This window comes from Vicugna pacos, chromosome 17 (genome assembly GCF_048564905.1).
Source record: "Vicugna pacos chromosome 17, VicPac4, whole genome shotgun sequence".
NCBI lineage: Eukaryota > Metazoa > Chordata > Mammalia > Artiodactyla > Camelidae > Vicugna > Vicugna pacos.
In genome coordinates, this window is record NC_133003.1 from 34,742,075 (window position 1) to 34,766,583 (window position 24,509).

Consider the following 24,509-nt stretch of genomic DNA (forward strand, 5'->3'; position numbering starts at 1 on the left):
TGAACGCAAAGTGGCTGAAACACCCCTTGTTTTCTGTATACCTTATGTGACTTCTCCAACTATTAAATGTCCTGTATTTGTTTTAGTGGCACCTATACTTTTTCATTCAGGCATTCATTCACTCAAAAATATTTCCCTGAGTGCCTACCATGTGCCAACAGTGTGCTAAGTACTAGGTACCAATTCAGCCATTCATTCAGTAGGTATTTATGAAGCACCTAATACCTATCAGGTAGATGAGCTTCGAAGGAAAAAGTTGTCAGCTAAATGGACAAAAGCTGTGTTCTCATGGAGCTTACATTTTAGTGAAGCAATACAGAAATGAAGAGTCTTTGAGTAGTCAAGTTCCTTTGCAGGATGCGGAAAAGGGAATTGTGACGCCCAGAGTTAGGACTGTTATTTTGTATAAGGGAGGCAAGGCCTCATGGAAAGTTCATATCTGAGCAGAAACCTAAAGGAAATGAGAGAGTGGGCCAGATGGCTGTCCAGGAGACAGTGTTCCAGGCAGAGGGCACAGCACAGCCAAAGGCCCTGGGGTACAGCGTGCTTGGTATGGCATGGAAATACAAATACAATAGATACTGCTTTTACTTGCTTGGAATGTAGAGTCTGGTTGTGGAGACAGATAGTAATCAGTTATCTCCCAAATAGGTATGTCATTCTGAAGACCCGATGTGCCAGGCGGAAAACACAGACGGGGCTGGAAGATCCTATAAAGATACCAATCGAATCTGAGGGAAGGTTCCCTTAGGAAATATAGTTTAAACTGAAATCCCAAGAAGAAAGAGAGGTTAACTTGGTGAAGGGGAATGAGACTGTGGGGTACTAGGGAGGGTATTTCCTGTAAAGGGAACGATGTGTGTTCAAAGGGGTGGATGGGAACAGGGCTGGTTCTAAGACATAAAAGATCCAGGCGTCTGCCTTGCAGAGCATGAGGGGAAAAGCATCCTTGATAAACTGGAGGGTATGAGCAGGGGACAAATCACACAGGGCTTCTGCAGTTTATAATTAACTATTTAAGTAAATATGTTTACTGTCTGCCTTCCCTGCGGGAGCACGTGCCAAGGAGCTGGGACCTTGTCTCCTTCGTGACTGTATCCCCAGCTCCTACTCCAGGCATGGCCCCCAGCAAGGGCACAGTTTGTATTGTGGACTGGCTGGCTAGCTAACAGGTAACCAGCCATCTAACAATCAGCCAAAAAACCTCAGTAGTAACAGGCAGCTCGCATTTTGTGAGTGGTTGGCTCTGCCAGATTCTGGGTTTAGAAAAGGCCAGAAAACTCGGCAGTATTCAAAGCTGTGGTTTCTGTTTCAAAATCATGGATAAAAGCTGACTGTGACCATGGAGATCGCCTCCCACTGAGAAGCAGGGTCCAAATGGTACTTTTCTACCTTCGTCATTACAAAGACGACGTTCTCATCTTGCTTGGCCATGGAGCACTTCTAGGATGGGCCTTAGAGAGGAAAACGGTCAGATAAGAAAACAAGGTTGTTCTTTTATTTCGAGAACATGTGTGGTATTATCTAAGATACTGTTGCCCAGCCAGTAGACTGATTGTCAAGGCATCTTCACTGTGAGGAAAAAAAGCAGGGAGAGGGGTGTAGCACCACTGTGGGATAAAGGGCAGAGGTTTAGCCAGGTCCTCATTTTTGTAAACCTGAAGATCAACTTTTGGAGGACCACTTTCCACTCCCGGGTTGCTCCTGCCCTACCGTCCTCATCGTGCATCTGAGACCACCTGTGGTTCCAGGGAAGTGAATTCTGTCCTCAGGGCGGGGCAGGGAACCCAGGTGCGGCCCATTTGGCTCACTGGCCACAGTTGCTGATTCCGGGCTGCACGTGTGACACAGGCTGGTCTGTGGAGTGAACCTCGGGCACCGCACTGAGAAGGCTGGGACAGGTGCCCCTTCCCGCTGGACTGTCATGGGGTTGACAGCTCCAGGGCCTGGAACGGCAGTGGTAATTTTTGCCACCAACAGAGCGTGCCAGTCTGGGACCGGTGCTAATTCAGAGGAGGCCAAAGTTGAGAGAATCGACTGAAAAGAGCAGTGGAGCCCTGAAAACATTGTGAATCACAGAACGAAGTCGCACTGGAATCCTGCCCTGTTTCTGGACTCTTCCACAAAGAGAGTCCATACATTCTGCTTATTATTGAAACTGAGACTTCTGTATTTGGTGGCCAAGTCATCCTAGATGGTGCGGGTGATAGAAATCCAGAAGCAATGTTCTGTCCTCCAAAAATATAACAGCATGTAGATCAGAATGCAGGTGCACACAACATTGTAAAATGACTATAACTCAATTAAAAATATGTTTAAACAAAACTAAAGTCACATTTTTTTTAAAAATGCAAAAAAGAATGCAGGTGCGATTTTTGTAAGATCCATCTTCTCTTAGTTTTTTTTTAAGTGAAATCTTCTAAGAATTAATACCTTAAATATATTACTGAGACTTGGAATAAGTAAAAATACATGTGAATTCAAAAAGATACATGTGCCCCAGTGTTCGCAGCAGCACTATTTGCAATAGCCAAGACATGGAAGCAACCTAAGTGTCCATGGATAGATGACTGGATAAAGAAACTGTGGTATATATATATAGATGGAATACTACTCATCCATAAAAAAGAATAAAATAATGCCATTTGCAGCAACATAGATGGATCTGGAGATTGTCATTCTAAGTGAAGTAAGCCAGAAAGAAGAAAGAAAAATACCATATGATATCACTTATATGTGGAATCTTAAAAAATGAGCCAAATGAACTTATTTATAAAACAGAAGCAGATTCACAGACATAGAAAACAAACTTATGGTTACCAGCGGGGAGGCAGGACGGGGAGGGATAAATTGGGAGCTTCGGATTTGCAGATACTAACTGCTATATATAAATTAGAAAAACATCAAGGTCCTACTGTATAGCACAGGGAACTATACTCAATGTATTTTAATAGCCTATAATGAAAAAGAATATGAAAAGGAATATATAAGTATATCTGAATCACTATGGTGTACACCAGAAACTAAGTCAACATTGTAAACTGACTATACGTCAATAAAAAAATTTTTTAAAGATACTATAAACTAAAAAAAGTAAAATTACATGTGTTTTTCTTAAAAATGGCAACAGTATGAAGGGGTAGACAGTGAAAAGGGGGTCTCCATTCCAGACTTCTCAGTGCCCTCCTCAAAGGCAACATTTTAATTCCTTTACAGGCTTCTTATGTATGTTTTATATTTTATATGTATACATAAGAAGATATTCTGTACCTCAGTCTCCTTTAAATTTACATAAATGGTGCCATATGCTGTCAGTATCTTGCTTTTCTTTGCTCACAAATACATCTCAGAGGTTATTCCATATCAGAAAATATTTAAGCTGCTGCTTTGTTTTTTATTTCAGTTGAAATACAATTGATGTGCAATACTATGTTTCAGGTTATTTTTAATTGAAAAGCTGCTTCTTAAATATGACAACATGGCTGGAATTTTTCTTTCTTCATTTCGCTGCAACCTGCCGACAAGGGTGAGTAAATTAGTTTGTTTAATCAGTGAAATGAAGCAACGGTAGCAAACACCTTTTGCACACTTCTGAGGAAATTCATTTAAAATTATTAAACAACTCCAAACTATTCTATTTTTTTGGTTCTGTGATTTATTTATCCAAGCTCCTATAGAGAGTCATTTAGGCCGTAACCATTAGCTGTTTTACACAAAGCTGCCAGGAATGTTGTTATATATGCTCCTTCGTTTGAAAACTGTATAAAATGTTCTAAACAACAGCCTATATTTATATAGGCTGTTGAATCAAAAGTTTTAAATTTGGGACCCTGAATACAAGAATTCAAAAATTGGTTTTTGTTGGCTTTTTTTTGCATTAATCCTACAAATAGATGGATTTTTTTTTTAATTGAAGTGTAGTTGATTTACAATACTGTATTACTTTCAAGTGTACAACAAAATGATTCAGTTATACATATATATTTTTTCAATTCTTTTCTCTCATAGGTTATTACAAGATGTTACATAAAGTTACCTGTGTTATACAGTGAATTCTAGTATATAGTGATGTATATCTGTCTATCCCATACTCCTAATTTATCCCCCCATCCCCTTTCCCCTTTGGCTACCATAAGCTTTTTTCCTATGTCTGTGAGTCTGTTTCTATTTTGTACGTAAGTTCATTTGTGTCTTTTTTTTTAGATTCCACATATAAGTGATGACATACAATATGTGTCTTTCTCTATCTGGCTTACTTCACTCTGTATGATAATCTCTGGGTCCAGGTGGATTCCTTTTTCTCACTCATCCATCCATTCATTTATTTAACAAATACTTAATGAGCACTCACTGTGTGCTAGGGAATATTTGGGGTGCTGATCCTTCCCTCAAGGGCCTGACATGATATGTTCGTTGGAGAGGAAGATAATAGGTCAGTGAACATCCAGTCATCTACGGTTATTTAGACACATTAATATTTAAGGGACTTTAGTTGTAACAGCTTCACAGTTATCGGTACAAACCAACTCAGTCTTGGACCTGTGTTAGAAGAGGTCATGTCTCTGCTAGATCATTCAGCATTTCTAGGTGATAAAAGCAAGGGACCAACAGCCCCTCTCTAGGGAGAGCCTTCCATACAATCCCTTATTGCAAGAAATAGCTCCAAGCCATTCATTAAGCACTAGTGCCCATGGGGTTCCCTGGAGCCACAGCTCTCTGGCCATGGCTGATTGGACCATGGGTGGGCATGGGACCTCAGGGCAGCCACTCTAGAGGTTGGCTGGTGGCCTGTGAGCTGACCTGGCTCCAGAGCTTTGCCTAAAATGAGTGTTGATAACAACACTGCACCAATCAGATCCTCTGGAACTGAGATACAGAGGAAATAAAATAAATGTTGGCCAAGAGGCAAAACCAAAGGAGAGGAGAGGCTGAGTCATGTAACTCTTGAAGTACTATTGTCAAGGTTTTCAAACCTAGTGACTAGCCAGAGATAACCAGGTCAGGTCAAGTAAGGTCAGGGCAGTGGTTCTCAAACTTGAGCAGACAGTCCTGGCTTCCTAACTCTTCCATTAAGTCAGTCCATACGTTCCATTTATTGTTGAAATTGAGACTTCTGTTTAATTGGTGGCTGATGTCTACATCATCGTAGATGCGAAGGGTGATGGAAATCCAAAAATAATTTTCTGTCCTTGCTGGAATGCCTGTTAAAACACAAATGCTTGTACCACCATCAACATTTCTGATTCACTGGGTCTGGGCAGTGGTGCTGAGAATTTGTGTTGCTAACAAATTCCTAGTTGATGCTGATGATCCAAGGAAGGACCACACCTTGAGGACCACTGCTCTAGAGAAATCTTTCATCCATGCAAGTCTCTGTGAAGCAAGATAGGTCCTCTGCTTCCCATTAGGCTGGAGTGCTCCATTTTCTGGGTCCCTGTGAGATCATTCTACCACAGAGCTAAAATTCCTGATGGCTTTATTTTTCTTCAGTCCCTTATGGCATCTCCACATTATTTGAGCTAATCTGACTGAGTACTCACCACAATAAGAGCCAAAAAAATTGAACATAGTAATAGATATCACTTATTGAGCCCTTATTCTGGACAGATAGGAAGCATTCAATAAATGATAATTAGATGTTCACTCGGGAATTGCAATGAGTCATAAATATTTCACCCCTAAATTCATTACTGCAATATTGTTCATTTTGTATTTTTCTTTTTAAAATTATGTTTAATTTCCTCTTTGTTCCTACTGTCAAATATATAAGAACCAATTTTGGCTCAGTGTTTGCAATTTTTTTCTGCAGTTGCAATGTTCCATCATATCCTCGAGAATATTAAAACTCAGAGAAAATCAAAAGCAATGCTGACAAATGAGATCGAACTCTTCCTTTGACCTAGATACACTGTTCACTGTTCCTGACAAATTAGCGTGTTATTAAAATGTCTTACCTAGGAGGACATCTGTGATCACATTTATTACAAACAGTACTAGGAAGATCTATTAGACATTTATTTATATCAGGCCCCATCCTAATAGTCTCAGATCTCTGTTTATGTCTTTTGTCAAACTTTAAAATGGGATGCTTATTTTGTGATTATTTCTTGTGTTTCTGCTCCAGTGGACTCTAAACATCATGAGTTCAGCCAGTGGGTCTATTTGTCCACCAGTTTTCTCTCAATGCCTAACACATGAAAGGTGTTTAATAAATATTTGTGTCCCCCCCATAAGAAAATTCTACCCCCAGTGTGATGGAATTCAGAGGCAGAAACTTTGGGAGGTAATTAGGTCATGGGGTGACACCCTCAAGAATGGAATTAGTGCCCTTCTAAGAAGAGGTCAGGGAACTCCCTTGCCTACTTTGTACCATGTGACAACACAATGAGAAGAGGGCAGTCTGTGTAGGTTGAAAGAGGACCCTCACCAGAACCCAACCATGCTGGCAACCTTCTTCTCAGACTTCCAGCCTCCAAGACTGTCAGAAGTAAATTTCTGCTCTTGATAAGCTGCCCAGTCTACGGTACTTTGTTATAGCAGCCCAAACAGACTAAGACAGTGAAATTGAATTTATCTGGCTATGCACTTTATCATGAAAATGTGCTAAGGCGAGCATCACTTGTATAATCAAATTAAACTATAATAATAGCATGAAAAAAATCAAAGTGGAATAATAAGTTGAAAATAAAACAACTCACTTAGTAAGCCAGTGAAAAAGAAGGAGAAGCAACAAGGCTATGAATTTCTTTATTCTTTCCATTGATAAGACCTCTGCCTGTGGCCAAGGGCAAGTAAGTTGTTTTGTTTAATAGGCGAAGTAAGGCAACCACCTTCTGTTCATTTAAAATGATTGTACTCTGCAGTCTATAAAAGAAATGTAAGAGAACACATCATAAAAATGACAGTCTGATACACCAAAATGGCCCCTTTTATCTCAAGACCTTGAGGCATTTTGCAAATGATAATTATCTCTTACATCATCCCCTCTGAGGTAAGAATTATTTTCCCCACTTACAACAGCCTCCATAAAATTAGTTCTCCCAGAGTCCCGAATCATGGCTGCTCTTTGAATCCCTCACCTCCTGAGATATGTCCGAGTTAGCACATAAATCACATTTTTTAAAGACGATTCTAAATCAGGGTGAAAAGTTACGTTTGAGCTACCAAGAGAATAAACTACTTAGGGATTTCAGATTTCAAGTAAAATTCCCCAGTGATGAGTGGAAATGGGAATGAATTGGAAGAATTTTAACAGGAAAATCTGCTCACTTCTATTTCGTATTTTAATGACATTTTCAATATTTGGATGGCCTAACAGATGAATTGACTTCAAAACACATTCTGAAGTTGTAGGTGATCTGGAGCCAAAATAAAGAATATCTGACCAAGTATACATTCTCAGAGGAATGATAATAAAATCCTAGACTGGGAGAATGTTCCATTTTATTACCCAAATCCATAGAAATTCACCATGGCAGATCAGACTTTTAATATCTGGACACAACAGGACATCATTCTTAATGATCCCCAGCTGCAGAGAGTATGTGCTTGGAATTTTCATCCCTACCTTTGTGCTGCTAGGGACCCTACATTTTAGATTTACGAAATTTTTCAATTTCTATTTGCAAAGGATTACAAGTGTCAAGAAAAAAATTACCAGGATAGTACAAAAAACTCCACATACCCTTTACCTTGATTCATCAGTTGTTGATGTCTTACCCCATTTACTTTGTTACTTGTCATATGTAAAATTTTTTTCCCAAACCATTTGCAGTTATGTTTCATTCATTATACTACCTTACTCTTAAATTCTTTAGAATGTATTTCCCAAGAACAAGGAGGACGTCCTCTCACGTAACCACACTACAGTTACTACTTCAGGTAATTGAACGTTGACCAAAACTTCTATTTAATCTACTGTCCACACTCCCATTTTGTTGACTAATCCAATAAAGACCTTTATTGTATTTTTCTTCTCCAGTATAGGATTCAGTCCAAGACTGCATATTACATTTCATTATTATGTCTCCTTTAATTTTGATCAGTTCTTCAGCCTTTTTTTTTTTTTTTTGGTCTTTCATGACACTGACATTTTCGAAGAACACAGGTCCATTTTTAAATAGATTACATAGAAAGCAGCTTTGGAGAAATGTAGGTTTTATGGTGGTGGTTATTGCTTTTGATGGTAACTGCAAGAAATGGAGAGATGGAAATTGCATGGCTTCTAATTCAGTACCACCAGTGAAGTTAATAACAGATCCATTCACATATGATGTGCTAAAGCAGTACCTGGCATACACAGTTCCTGGGAAGGAAATGTCCTCGGGAACACCTTTCTTCTCCCCTCCCAACATGTATGTTCCATGTGGCAAGGGCCATGTATCAGTCTTATAGGTCATTTCATCCTGTTTATCTAACACAGTGGTCGGGCATTGAGTAGACTCAGTAAACAGTTTGCTGAAAGAGTAACTCCCTCCAGGATGAGGTGTACTGAGATGTGTTAACTGGTAGCATCTCCCTTTTTTTTTTCCCTTTTTTTTTTTTTTAATCATGTAATGTGGTGATAAGATACGAAATAGTTGAGCAGGTATTGAAAGCCTTCACCTTCTCAGGAAAGTGGGTTTCCCAGCAGGTGTCAAGCATACTTTTGCAAAGAAGATTTTGTTCACTCCCCAAATGCTTAAAATCCACTGGCATGGTTGTGATGTGTTGTCTTTAACAGTCATTATACATAATTTCCTTCTTTTCTGTGTCCATTCCTTCTCTATGTGTTTGGATACCAAAAACTCATTAACTTCAATTCTGCAAAATTGAAATTCATGGAGTTTTTGAAACATTCCCTGTCATCTGAACATGCTAAGCAAACGAAAAAATAAATAAATAAACAGTGTATGGGGCCCATTTAATTTACTTAAGGAAATCATTAGTGCTTTGCTGAGGCACTATTTACATACAAGTGATGGGTTAGTTACAAATAGCCCTATACTGTTTAGTTACCAAATTTAGGGGACTGCACTTCTGTTTACTTGTTCTTATCTGCACACAACCACCTTTCAACCACAGATAAGATGACTGATGCTCAGAGAAAAGGAAATAGTCCAGGGACACACAGGTGGTAAGTGGCTTGCTTGGATTTGAATCCAGGTCTCTAAGTTCCACCTTAGCTGGACCACTGTGTGCCAAGCTAGCTTGAGTTGTGTGAGTCCTTACACTGCTGAGTCCCTGGTAGGCAAATTAAACCAGCAAAGCAACTTCACTGAGAAAAAATTTTTTGTGAAAGAATTAAATGTCTGCCATAGCAAGGAAATCAACAATGTAGTATTTGTGGGAAAAGTAGAACTTTGGCTCCCCCCCACCCCACCACTTACTTTAGTGTTGCATTAATCTTGAAATACAAGATGGGGTGTGAGAAATAACCACCATAATGTCTTCAGTCCTTAGAGCCTCTTAAGGTACTAACTCCAGCCCTGAGTCCTTTAAAAGTGATAAAATGGCATTTCATTTAAAAATATTCTTGTCATCGTTTTAGAGAAAGCTTCCCTCACATGGAGTTACTGAGTTTTTTCCTGCAAAATACAGTGCTGAGACACTCTACTTTTGAATTACCCAACTTGGAGCACATTCTGAGCAATTAGAACAGCTTCTGAGATAAAAGGAGTCACTTGATGAAAAACACGTATTTGTGTTTAGAGAGAGTTGCAATGAAGATTTCAGAGTAGCATTACTTGCTGATTTTTCATTGTTTATCTCTGGTCAGCTAAGGATTAAATTACTTCTTCAAATTCAGATAAAGTGTCCTTCTGAATATTTAATAGCCTGCTCTACTTATAGTTGATTTTTTAAATTTCTTTGAACACGTTTTTATTTTTTACTGGGGCCATAGAGGGGTAAGCTGTAAGAAGAGTCTGTTAGGAGTATGAAAGGAATCATGTTAACTTTAAAGGAAGAATCATGAAATGGTCCATCTACTCATATTTTAAATGTTCCTTTTGTATCTGTGATTTATTGGTTTCATTTCATATATGCATTTTTCCTAATTATGCTGAAAAATTACGGGAAAGAAAACAAGTCATAAACCTCCTTTTGGACTTGACCTATATAAACCGATAAATGAGTGCTGTAGAATAAACGTGTGCTTCTCCGTAATAACTGGGGTGAGATTGTCCCAGGGGACTGGCTGGTGGACAGGCCAAGTGCCATGGTCATGAAACCTAACATTTACTGAGCAGTTGCCATTTGCAGCACTTTACTTTCATGTAATCCTCACCTGAAACCTCAAGAGTTTTGTAGATGAAGACAACGAGGCTTAGAAAGGCTACGGTGAGCAAAAGGCCCTGCAACTAGTGAGTGCATTCAGTTTGACTCTAGAGGCTGTATTTTGTTTTGATCTCACTGGCACTTGTCAGAAGGGGGAACTGAAAGGGCATTGAGCAGATTCCACAAAATAGAGGAAAAACTATTGCAGTAGTCCAGGTAGAAGGTAATAGAACTGGGACTAGAATTTTTTTAAATAATTTCTTCTCTCTCTTTTTTTTTTTTTAAACCCATTCCTCCCATCCTTTACCCCCTACCTCTGGCAACCACTAATCTTCTGTACTCTGTACCTGTGATCTTGTTTTTTTGGGTTTCGTTTTTGTTTTTAAATCCCCATATAAGTGAGATCATAGGATATTAGTCTCTGACTTATTTTACTTAGCATAACACCCTCAAGGTCCATTTATGTTGCTGCAAATGGCAGGATTTCATTCTTTTTTATGATTGAATAATGTTCCACTGTACATATACATGTATGTCTGTGTGTGTGTATATGAAAACATGGGGATGGATGTATATTTTCAAATTAGTGTTTTGGTTTTATTCAGATCAGTACCCAAAATAGAATTTCTGGATCATATGTTGATTATATTTTTAATTTTTTGAAGAACTTCCATACTGTTTTCCATAATGGCTTTATCAATTTATATTCCCACCAACATTTTTCCACATATTTGCCAATACTTGCTTTTTCTTGTCTTTTTAGTAATAGTTATTCTTACTACAAGTGTGAGGTGACATCTCTTTGTGGTTTTGATTTGCATTTTCCTGTTGATTAGTGATATTTAGCACCGTTTCATGTACCTGTTGGCCATCTGTATGTCTTCTTCTATTCAGCATATCTGCCCATCTTTAAATTGTATTTCTTTTTTTTTGCTTTTGAGTTGATGAGTTCTTCATATTTGGATATTAGCCCCTTTATCAGATATATGATTTGCAAATATTTTCTCCCATTCAGTATGTTGCCTTTTCATTTTGTTGATGGTTTCCTTTGCTCTGCAGAAGCTTTTTCATTTGATGTAGTTCCACTTACTTATTTTTTATTTTGTTGCTTTTGCTTCTGGTGTCAGATTCCAAAAGATCTTCAACCAAGACCTATGTCAAGGAGATTACTGCGTATGTTTTCTTCTAGCAGTTTTGTGGTTTCAGGTCTAATGTTCAAGTCCTTATTTTTTGAAGTTAATTTTTATCTATGATATAAGATAGTGGTCAAGTTTTATTCTTTTGCATGTGGCTGTCTAATTTTCCCAGCACCACTTATTGAAAAGACTAGCCTTTCTCCATTGTATATGTTTGGCTCCTTTGTTGTAAATTAATTGACTCTATATTCGTAGGTTTATTTCTGGGCTCTCTGTTATGTCCCATTGATCTATGAGTCTGTTTTATGCCAATACCATACTGTTTTGATTACTATAGCTTTGTAATATAGTTCAAAATCAAGGCGCATGATGCCCCCAGCTTTGTTCTTCTTACTGAAGATTGTTTTGGCTACTGGGGTCTTTTGTTGTTCCATACAAATTTTATAATTATTTGTTCTATTTTGGGGGAAAATGCCATTGGAATTTGACAGGGATTGCATTGAATCTGTAGATGGCTTTGAGTAGTATGGACATTTTATCAATATTGATTCTTCCAATCCATGAGCAGGGAATATCTTTCCATTTATTTGTGTCTTTTTCAGTTTCTTTCATTAATGTCTTATAGTTTTCAACATACATGTTTTTACCTTCTTGGCTAAGTTTATTCTTAGGCATTTTATTCTTTTTGATGCAATTGTAAATGGAATTGTTTCTTTAATTTCTCTTTCTGTTAGTTCATTATTAGTGTATAGAAACACCACAGGTTTTTGTGTATTGATTTTGTATCCTGCAACTTTACTAAATTTCTTTATTAGTTACAGCAGTTTTTTGCTGAAGTCTTTAGAGTTTGCTATATGTGATAAATGATATATATGATATTGTGTTATATGCATTCAGTGACAGTTTTACTTTTTCCTTTCCAATTTGGATGCCTTTTATTTCTTTTTCTTGCCTAATTGCTCTGGCTTGGACTGCCAATACTATATTAAATAAAAGTGGTGAAGTTGGGCATTCTTGCCTTGTTCCTGATCTTAGAGGAAAGACTTTCAGCATCTCACTGTTATGTATGATGTTAGCTGTGGGCTTGTCATATATAACCTTTGTTATGTTGAGGTACATTATCCCTATGCTCACTTTGCTGAGAGTTTTTATCATAAATGCATGTTAAGGACTAGAATTTTGAGGATGAGAATAGAGGAAAGTATGTAGAGATGGTCAGATCTTGGTGATAGATTTGATAAGGACATGCAAGAGAGGGTAGTACTGAGGTTCAGCCCTAGATTTTTCCTTGACTTACTATGAATTATGCTTTTGGTCTTCATCCAGTTTCTGGCACAGAGCTCCTAAGACCCTTGAAATTTCCTAGCTAATGAAAGTGATCATTTTTTTTATGGTAATGAGATGATTTTTGGATCACAACTAAAAGTAGGGGCTGGTTGCCAGGAGAACCAACCATGTGATTAGAGGGTTGGAAATTACAGTCCCACCTCCTTAACCCCTGAGGAAGAGGGAAGGACAAGGAACCAAAGGTTAGATCAACCATCGATGACCAATGATTAAGTCAATCATTCCTGTGTAATACAGTGTCCATAAAAACTCAAAGGGACAAGATTCCAAGAGCTCCCAGGTTGGGGAACATTTACAGATGCAGAGAGTGTTACCCTCAGAGAGAGTGTGGAAGCTCTGCACCCTTTCCCCATGCCTTGCCCTACGTATCTCTTCCATCTGGCTATTCTTGAATTGCATCATTTTATAATAAATTAGTAACCTAGTAAGTAAATGGTTCTCTGAGTGGCTCTAGTAAATTAATGGAAAGGGGGCCATGAGAACGTCTGATCTATAGCTAGTTGGTCAGAAGCACAGGTGACATCCCGGACTTGTGATTGGCATCCTGAGTTGGGAGGGGTCATTGGAAGCTCCAATCTGTATTTATTCAGAAGTACAGGAGACAACTGAAGTGGGGCAGTGGGGAGTTGGGGGCAGGCTTGTGACTGAACCTTTGCCCTGTGAAACCTGATGCTACCTCTGGGGGGACAGTGTCAAGATTGAGTTGAATTGTAGGACACTCAGCCAGTGTCCTGAGAATTGCCCCACCCCTAAACACACACCCATATGTTGGAATTGGGTCCAGGAATCCCAGAATACACGGCTAGGATAGGTGGTAGAGGAGGCGCTCTGGAGGAAAAGATCTAATGAAATCCTCATTTCTCTGACTCCTTGTTAGAGGAAAGCCAGTCAGAGTGAAAGGTCAGAATGGTGAAAGATTTTAAAGGAAACAGTTTCATCATTTCCAGGAAATGGAACCAAGCTATAAAATTATTCCCTGGTCTGTTCTGAGCGCTTGTTTAATAAAGAATTAGAAATGGTTTGCAGTTCACAAATTGGTTGGACCACAAATGGTGCCTCGCCAAGTGTTTGAAAGTGATTAAAAGCAGTTTGTGTATCTAAGCCATTTAACTATTCCCTCTGGAAATCTTGTTAAACTCTTCATTTACTTCCCAAACTCTTTCTCTCTAAAAAAGAGGAAAACATAAAGTCTAGGTGAGCCTCTCTCTGTCCCATTTAACGAGGCTTTACTCAATTAAGAAATACTGACCAGCTGCATTAGCCTGTCTTCCTCTGGGGTCAAGAGAGACACTTCTCACCAGGCACTTAAACCTTAGCTGGGGTTAGTGATTGTTTTCATGAGCGCTCCAGTTGGTATTTTGCGCTCTGGCATATGGACCGATAGGGTGGGGGTGGGGAGAAATGGGGGCATCTCATAGCCTGCTTTGCCTGGAAACAAACCCCAGATCATGGAACTCTGTCATGATGGAGGTATTTCCTCTCATCCGCCAGGCTTCCCACACACAGTCTTTTTTGTCCTCACAACAACCAGACATGGACTGTTGCCTTCTGTCTGTTTTCCACATGATAGAACCCAAACCTTAAACCTGTATATCCAACTGCCTGCTGCCGACTATCTTTACCTGTACGTCCCGTGAGCAAAAGCCTAAATAGGTCATTCTGTTTTTCACCTCCTCCTCTAATTGGAGATTAGCAACCAATTAATCCATCAACAATTAGAAATCTAGACTCATTCCGGATTCTTTCTTCTCTCTCTCTCTCTCTTTTAAACCTTTTATATCCTACCAACTGCCAAATCTAACCAATTTCACTCCTACATATTTCTGTACAGCTGACCCTTGAACAACACAGGTTTGAACTGCATGATTCTGCTTATATGTAGATATTTTTCAGCAGTAAATACGACAGCACTAGATGGTCCACTGTTAGTTAAATCTGCGGATGCAGAGAAACTATAGGTGGATTAACACCCGTTTTGTTCAAGGGTCAACTGTATTATTATTTTTTAATCCTCTATTAGTTTCTTGCAGCTGCGATAACAAATAACCACAAACATAGTGGCTTCAAAAAAACACAAATTCATTCTCTTACAATTCTGAAGTAAGTTTTTACTAAAAGACAACCTACTTGGATGAGAAACTGGGGTGAGGAGTTAAAGGATTTGTTGAGAGAAGCATATACAACCAAGTTGTTCAGAGGTCAAGGTGGGCCTTTGCTGTTGAAGAGTGTTACCAATGCTGGTTGGTGGTGATGCATGTCTAGAGTGGACCCAAATGGTTCTGGGAAATGAAAAGCCAAGCAGATGTATGTTATTTGTATCTGTCTAGATACAGGGTATTCAGATAATAGCTAACACTTAGCACTTCCCATGGGTCACACACTGTTCTAAGCACTGTGTGTGTATCAGCTTGCTTCATTTAACTTTCACAAGAATCTTAATAACTCACAAAAAACCCATTTACCAATGATGAAACAGTGTGGTTAAATACCTTGGCCATGGTCACACAGCTAGGCAGTGGATCCAAACCCAAGCAAGGACCCTGGTTTTACCCACCATGCGGCACGGCCCAGAGATCTGTGCTGTGTCAGTGGGCATGGTACAACAGAGTAGGCCCTGAACACACGGTCTAGTAGGTGGAAGGGACACAAACATAGGCAACATTTTGAAACTGTGACAAATAACTTAGTACAAATGTGCCTGTAATCTGAAGTCTTAAGGAGGGTAAGTGACTTGTCCAAGATCATGCCAGTAAATGGCACAGCTGAGGCTAGAATCCATGTTTGTCTGAGACCAAATCCAAGTACTTTGAAGGGGGATGAGGCTTTCTAAATTAGGGGTCAATAGAAGGTACAGCAAGAGCATTTTATTTAATCTCGGGCTAAGAGAGGCTTGGCCTTATTATTGTTATCCAAAAAATTTTTAGGGGAGTCAGGGTGTAGCTCAGTGGTTGAGCACATGGTTGGCACGCATGAGGTCTTGAGTTCAATCCCCAGTGCCTCTGTTAAAGGTGGGACGGCAGAAAGAATTTTTTAAAAAGGTCCAAAAAACCAATTTTGTTGTTGTTGAATAATTCAGTGATTTTCATGAAATTTACCAAATTGTATAATTACCATCAAAATCCAATTTTAAGAACATTCTTGTCACCCCAGTAAGCTCCCCAATTCCATGTACAATTAATTGCTCTTTCTATACCCAGCCATAGGCAACCACTAATCTACTTTCTGTCTCTATAAATTTGCTTCTTCTGGACATTTCATACAAGTGGAATCATACAATATATGATCTTTCGTACTGGCTTCTTTCATTTAGCATAACTTTTTTTTATCCACGTTGTAGCATTATCAGTACTTCTTTTCTTTTTTTACAGCTGAATAATATTTCCATCTACAGCTATACCATACTTTGTTTAGCCACTTGCCAGCTGACAAATCTTTGGATGTTTCCCACCTTTGGGCTCTTAGGAATAACGTTGCTATGAACATTCATGCACAAGATTTTGTCTGGACGTTAACATTTTCATTTCTCTTAGGCACATGCCTAGAAATAGAATTGCTCAGCTGTTTTAATTTTGTTCACTTTTGCCTATGTTTAATTTTTAAGAAACTAGGCCCTGACAGTTCAGCAAAGATCCAAAGGCTGACAAAAGGAAGAGCCAGGGAAGGGGGAAGGGACAATGGTCTAGGCAGTGGGGGAGGCCCCACCTTCTTTGTTTCTGTTGTGGTGCCTATAAAGTGATAACTACTGTATTTTGTATTTCAAACCCAAGGCAAAATAGTGTTATCAAAGGAAAACTGTCAATTTCTTGAAGGTGATAAATGTGCCTGCATCCCAGGAAGGGTGCCTTGTCTCAGTTTGGGTCGAACTATTCTATAAGAAATCATTTAAAACAAACAAACAAACAAAAACCACCCAAACGAACTAAAAACAAAACAAAGCAAGCAAACAAAATCCAGAACTCTGGCCCTGCTGATCTGAGACCAACACAAGGTGAAAGGAGAACTCTACGCTACTGCTTCTATTCTGCCTTTTTCCATGTGTCAGCAAGTTCATCTCCTCACATGCATAGCAATAATGTTTGCAGCATCTGAAAGCCACAGCTCTGTTTGCCCTGCTTCCCGGAAGACAAATGATGTTCAGCAAAACGCAGGAAAATCGTCATACCCAAGCCATCTTTCTCCAATATGTTTTCCTCCTTTTTGTCAGATTTAGTCAGAATTCCTTTGTGTGCCTATGTGTTCTCCCTCTTTGTGTGCTTTTCAGTGCAAGACAGAGCGAGTTTATTCAGGGCTCCAGCAGTTGTGCACACAATCCATTGATTAATCCAAGGTGACCCGCAGGTTTCAACTTTGTTTGCAAAGGCAGCTGCAGTACAACCGTGGAGGCAATTACGACATTACAAACCACGGACATAAAGTTGGAGAGCTGATTTCTAAAAGGCCCAGAGAGAGTTTTTACTTCTTAGCTTATGACCAGAAGTTCATGGCACATTAAGTTTTCCATTTGAAAGCTAAGAGAATCCCTTGCCACAGCTTCTAAAGAAATAGCTTTCTACTGGAGAGAGAAAATGTCAGGCTTTCTCTTGATGGACAAAGTATTCTCCCAAGTGTAGTGACAGAATGCCAGCATTGTCCCTGGACTTTAAGATTGGATAAGGGGCAGGGATTGGTGGTATATCTGGACAGAGATCAGTAATGGGCAATTTTTTTTTTCATCATCTACTTAAAATTCATGTCCCTATCTTTCGGCAATGGCCCCTTGGTTTTCCTTTGTGAAATACTGCCATTCCCAAGTTCCTGTAGTTTTGTTGTTCTGACACCATCTCTATACCCCAATGCATATCCCTGGTTGCCATGATGGGTTCAGGAATGGATCTGTGACCCAAGCTGGGCTAATGAGAAGTCTAGAGCTTTTGCTTAAACAGTCAGGAAAGAGGCACCATCTTTCCTTCAGGTTGTTAGGCTGGAAGAGTTTCAGTCTAGGGGTGCTGATGAATACCTTCTCTGGCTCCAAGGAGGGATACTGTCTATAACAGCAGAGAATAAAGCCAACAGAGATGAAAGTAGAACCCAGAGATGGAGGAAGACAGGATACCAGGGCATCATCACAGCATCCAGGGCCAGCTATGCTAACACCTATATAGCTCCTGGACTAGCCCACTTTTTGGAACTGATCATTTCTTTTGTGTGTGTTTGGATGAAAGGAGGGTTTTGTTACCTGAAATAAAAAAGAAAAAAAAAAATATATATATATATGACTGATTTAGGGGTCACCCACAGCTGTGCTTCGTACTAGAAGAAAATGGACTTTCTCCCTACCTTAATACCCAACTCTAAATCAACATAGGAATTTGAAAGTAGTCTCAACACACAAATCTGGGTTCAGCATATTTTGCTTTATCTGTACACAAGTGCAATAGATAAAAATTTCAGCAAATTAAACCTGGAAGAATCCCAGAATGTCTATGACCTAAAAAAGAAAAATGACTGTCCCAGGGCCATATATTGTGTTATAACTGAAGTGCTGGGTGCTGGAGTCTTCCACTCTCTTTCATTATCTTTTAATGAGATGAATTTCTTTTTTCTTTTCTTTTCTTTCTTTCTTTCTTTTTTTTTTTTTTTGAGGCGTGATTTAGTTTTTTGGGGGGGTAATTAGGTTTATTTCTTTCTTTATTTTTAGAGGAGGAACTGGGGGTCGAACCCAGGGCCTCTTGCATGTTAACCATGTGCCCTACCACTGATCTCCAGCATTTGAGCTATACCCTCTCCCAATGAGATGAATTTCAAAATGTAAGCTCCTGCACATAAGTGGATTGCAATATCAACTTACAGGAAGTGGCCAGCTTTTTCAAATTAATGAAATAGAATAGGTAACATCCAACTACATCACATATAAGAAGCATAAGTAGTATTTTGTAAAGTTTTATTTCAGTTGTAAATAAAAATAAACCTGTATCCATGTATACATGGAAATCAATATAGCAAATCATTGAATCTGACATGAACTATATACTTCTTACTGTGGTTCTTGGTCAAAATTTGAGTCTCTTGAGTGCATGCTTGGATTTCTTTTATAAGCACGTTTACATTGGGAAAGGTTTTTTTTTTAAGTATGTTTTTCGTAACAGGAAAGGGTCCCTGGCATCCCAAGCTATCCTATTCTGGAGGGCGTGGATTCTCAGGAAGGTTCTGAGGCTAAGCTGTGGACACAGTTTCCCTGTTTGTCTTCTGCATCACTGAGCTACCAGTAACAAGAGCATTCGTTTGGAACGCTTTTGAAATTCTTTGGAGGATGAAAGTGCTGTATAAAATCAAGCCTGGTCTGTTTATAGATGTAATTCCCTGTGCCCAGAGACGGGGACGAGCGCTGCGGTCTGAATTACACCGCATCTGATTCTCATTAACTGCCCCTGATTTCCCCCCTGGATCCGGCTTCTCCGCCCTTTCTGAATTACTGCGCACATGGCTGGCTTCCGTAGACCGCTCAGCCCCGGTCATCTGCAGTCCCGTCTGCCTCTCTCCTAGAACCCACACTGCAATTCCAGTGGACCCGTATTGGGAGTGCTTTACACATAAAAATTCTGTATAGTGATTAAAGAAACTTCCTGAGCTCAATGCTGCTGACTTTACAGAGTTTATTACCAAACACTCTGGAGAAGGGGCTGATTCGATTCCTTCTGCCTGGAGGAAGGAAACTGGACAGTAATACATGTTTATTACCAAAATTCGGACAGCAGACAAGACCTATCTCAACCTCTTTTTAGTATGAAAAAGAGTGTTGTACACTTTTCCTTAACGTAATAATTACTTACGGAGGGTCTCCTATGTGCCTGTGATGTTCTCAAAGCTAAACAATTATTGTCACATCATCTTCATGACGACTCTCAATCGTGGTGGTCTCAGTGATGCTCAGTAATGAACAACCCTCACATTTCAGTGTTTAAAACTACAGATGTTTGTCTCTCCTCCACCTTTAAGTCTTACTTGAGTCGGTGTGTGTGTCTGTAGGTGGGGGGACTCTTCTCCACGTCATCCACTCTCAGGTACCCTGACTGCACTTGGCAAATTGCAAGCCACTGTGACAAGGGAACGGAGGTGGCAAATTGTGCAGGAGTTCTCACAGACTCCTACCTGGAAGTGACACCTTCCTTCTGCTCACTTTTCATTGGCTAAAGCCAGTCGTAGACCTCACCTAACTTGAGGAGGACAAGAAAGTGCTATCCTACCATGTTTCTGGAAGGAAGAGAAGCAGACATTTATGGAACAAGAAAAATGTCTTTTCCATGTTCTTCTATTCCATGCATTTTACAGATGACAAAACCAAAACACAGTGTATGGAACTTTCTTGCCCCGGGTCACAGAAGCAGTAAACGGAGTAGGATTACCAGGTTTAGCAAATAACAATATTGGACGCTCAATGAAATCTGAATTTCAGACAGACAACAAATAATTTTTTAGTATAAATAAGAATATCTCGTATACAGATTTGGGACAAATTTTTGCTAAAAATGTATTTGTTGTTTAACTGAAAATTAAATTTAACGGGGTGCCCTGCATTTTATCTGGTGACCCTGAAATGGAGTAGCCAGGATTTGAACCCAAGTATTCTGGCTCCAGAGATAAAGATTCTGTTTAGTATTATTACCCTGCTTCTGTGGCTCTGTCTCTCTTCCACTGTTAATTTAGTATTTGTTCCTTAACCATGTGAATCAGGCCATAAGCAAATATGAAGACTTCTCTATCAAAGGAAAAAATAAAACCAGCATTCTGGAAATGTTTTCTCACTGACAGTTTCACGTAGTGTCCTAGGAGGTGGAGATGAGGGTGGGGAGGGGGACAGGAGGTGGGGGAGGTAAGCGAATGGTGGGGGCGGTGAGAAGCTGCTGGAAAAGCCAATCTGTCTACTTTCAGACCCATCTCATGATCTTCCACCTCATGTTCTTAGCTAATGGGAGGGGGAAAGTGGGGCACACAATCAAAATGATGGTTAATCCCCCAAATTTTCCTCTGTGACTTTGAAATGTTGCCTATTTGCCTTTTTAATTATGAAGCACTAGGCCGTTAATAAAATTAGTTTTCATTTTCAGATCACAATAATTGAGGCTATAAGCTTAAGGAGTTGGAGTTACCCCAGTGGTGGACAGTGAGCATATGATTATGTGAGTGGGTGGGTGTGAGTTTGGGGAGGGGGTGGGTATCATGAAGCCAGCCTAAGGCTCCAAATTTTTCAGATACTTTGCCACGAAGTGGATAGCTGATATGCAAATAATTAATTATTTAATAATTAAGCTAGTAAATAATAGCTGATACATGAGTAGCGTTATTAATTGCCTGACAGAGAGCCTAGTGTATAATGAGAATTAAATATTTCGCCAGTCCGTGAATGATTGATACTCAAAAAGTTGTTGCCTTTATTCGCCCTATTTTACAAATGAGGAATTATGAGTTTAGAGGTGTTAAGTGACCACCAATTAGTGCGGTCAATTAAAGACCACCAATTAAAGACCCAGTTTCTGAAGAGCTTTGGGTCTAGGTAAGAACTTTGATTTGCCGAAAGGCTGGTGTTACAGAGCTCGCTATTACTACTGCTGCTTTTGATTTGGCTTGGCTGTCTAAGGCCTGGCAGCGAGCAGCTGAACTTGGTGACTCATGGCCCCTATTAGGACTAATGACAAACAAACAATTAGGGAGAGCTGATTGGCATGCCAGAGCCCTGGGATAAAAAGATAGCCTAGTACAGAAGATTAGCATTTCCTTGCTGCTAAGTAGCCTGAGTTTCAAGTCTTAATCCCCTGCAGAACAGACAGGGCAACATCTTTCCCTAGGCTAGGTTGTAAAGCAAAGTATTTCTTAATGATCTGATGATCCCACCAACTGACCTACCTTCTTTAAATCTGTGTCATGCAAAGACACAACCTGAGTGGTCTGGAAATAGATGCGGTATGCAAAAAAATCCTGGTGCTTTGTTTTAATCTTGCTGGCTTTCGTGTAGTTCAAAGACACTTACCTCCTCAGTGAGGCCTACGCAGATTAGTTTTACATCTGAGCAAAGGCAATTCAGTCTCCTCTTACTGTGTGCCTTGGTGCAGGGATCAAGGAAAAGGGAAGTAAATACAAGTCTGAAGAAGTTGTTTTTGATCAGGGAGCAACTCAACACAAATGTGTTCCTTGGGCTCTTTAATACATTTTGGCTTGGCACTAGGGGTATATCAGTAAGCTGGACATACACATCACAAAGACTTGACTAGTATAACAGAATATAACACTTGTCATTAATTAATTTCTGTTGCAAATACTATTATTTATTCATTACTACATCCCAGGTCCTGAACCCTGGGTTCTTTATCGTGGTCGTATTTTATGTCCTTCAAAACAGCCTTATGGAATATTCTGACACTGCTGGTGGGTATAGAGCTTGGCAAAGCCACTTTGGAAAACTTTATGGCAGTATCTCCCAAGCTAAGTGCATGCAATTCATTCCTCGTGACCCAGCAATTCCACTCCTCAGTATATACCCAACACAGATGTGTATAAGTGCTCACCAAAAGACGTCTTCTAGAGTGTTCACAGCAGCACTGTTAGTAACGGCCCCATAGGAACTACCCAGATGCCCATCAGCTTTTAAATGGCTGAGTAAACTGTGGTATAGTCACACTGGCAGCAATGCAAATGAGCCATCTGCAGCTACATACAGAAGTAGTTATTTCACAAACATAATGTTGAATAAAGGAAGCCAGACACAAGAGGCATACTGTATGATTCCATTTTTCTAACTGAAGTAGAGCTGATTTACAATGTTGTGTTAGTTTCTAGTGTACAGCAAAGTAATTCAGATATATATATATACTTTTTCAGATTCTTTTCTGTAATAGATTATTACAAGATATTGAATATAGTTCCCTGTGCTATACAGTAGGTCTTTGTTGTTTATCTGTTTTATATAGTAGCGTTTATCTGTTAATCTCAAACTCCAAACTTATCCCTCTCCCACTGTTTCCCCTTTGGTAACCATAAGTTTGTTTTCTTTGTCGGTGAGTCTGTTTCTGTTTTGTAGATAAGTTCATTTGTATCATTTTTTAGATTTCACATATGGATAATATTGTGCAATATTTGTCTTTCTCCATCTAATTTACTTCACTTAGTACAATAATCTCCAGGTCCATCCGTGTTGCAGCAAATGGCATTATTTCATTCTTTTTATGGCTGAATAATATTCCTCTGTGTGTGTGTGTGTGTGTGTGTGTGTGTGTCTATACCACAACTTCTTTATCCAAAAATCTGTAGATGGACACTTCTACACTTAGGCTGTTTCTATGTCTTGACTATTGTAAATAGTGCTACTATGAACATTGGGGTGCATGTGTCTTTTCGAATTAGAGTTCCCTCTGGATATATGCCCAGGAGTGGGATTTCTGTATCATACGGTAAATCTGTTTTTAGTTTTTTAAGAATCCTCCATAGTGTTTTCCGTAGTGGCTGCAGCAATTTACAGTCCCACCAACAGTGTAGGAGAGTTCCATTTTCTCCATACCTTCTCTAACATTTATTATTTGTAGACTTATTGATAATGGCCATTCTTACTGGTGTGAGGTGATACCTCATTGTAGTTTTGATTTGCATTTCTCTAATGATTAGTGCTGTTGAGCATCTTTTCATATGCTTGTTGGCCATCTGATTCCATTTTTATAAAGTTCAGAAATAGGTGAAACTTCTGTGTAAGACATCAGATAGTAGTTACCCTTAGAGGATGACGTGGTAGAATTCTAAGGCTGCCAGGTGATCTCTGCTAGTAGAGTTACTCCCTTGCATGATCTCTGCCACTTGAATATAGTGGAACTTGTGATTTGATGGGATGTTACTCTTGTAATTAAGATCACCAGTCACCTAGGATCTTGTCCTGGGTAGGATAATCAGGTGAGCTCTTAAAAGTGCATTTAGAGGTCAGAGATATAAGTCAGAGAAAGGAGCTACTGCTGGCCTGGAGGAAAGCAACAGTGTGAACTGGGTGGAGGCCACATGGCAACACCTGTGGGCAGCCTGTAGGAACTGAGAGTGGCATCCAGCCAACAGCCAGCAGGAAAGGGCGGACCTCAGTTAGACAGCCGCAAGGAACTGAATTCCGCCATCAACAATGAATGAGCTCAAGCCTCAGATGAGACCCAAGCCTTGGCTGACACCCTGATTGCCACCTGTGACCCGAGCAGAGGATCTAACTAAGCCACACCTGGACTCTTGACCTATAGCAACTTAGATAATCAGTGTGGGTTGTTTTAAGCCTCTACATTGGTTTGTTCCATAGCAGTAGAAAATTAATATAGATGGTTGGGACTGGAAGGGAGCTGCTGGGGCGCTGAGAGTGTTCTGTTTCCTGATCTAGGTGATGGTCACATGAGTATATTTTTAACTTGTGACAATTCATTGTGTTTTGCACTTAAGATGTGTGTATTTTTCTGTCTGTATAGGATACTTGACACAAAGTGGCAATACAATATTATGAAATGTTCATAAATTATGATACAGTCTTATGAAGTAAGTTGTACGTGACACTCTGCTTTACAGTTGAGGAAATGGAAGCGCTGGTTACACTGTGCTGTGATGTCAACGCTGCAGCCCGACCTTCTCAGGCAAAAAAAATATCCCCTTGGGGCTGGTGCTTCTGCAAATAAATAAATAAATAAATAAATAAAAGGGAAAAAAAGAGGAGTAACTCTTTAGAAGGAAGCAGACCTTTGTGAGATGTCATTTCAATTATTCAGAGAAGCTTGATAATAA

The 24,509-nt window shown here is 39.6% G+C and overlaps 1 long non-coding RNA gene across 4 annotated transcripts in view; it reads left to right on the plus strand.

Annotated features, from left to right (window-relative positions):
- Positions 1–24,509, plus strand: part of LOC116283954 (uncharacterized) — a 91,070-nt gene that overhangs the window by 12,273 nt on the left and 54,288 nt on the right. For 3 of the 4 annotated variants that reach the window (XR_012060709.1, XR_012060712.1, XR_012060710.1), the window contains one exon: positions 3,439–3,526. This is a non-coding gene — a long non-coding RNA (uncharacterized lncRNA). Of the gene's footprint in view, positions 1–651; positions 2,284–3,438; positions 3,527–24,509 lie in introns of those variants that run through there. The other variant, XR_012060711.1, reaches the window with a different exon arrangement.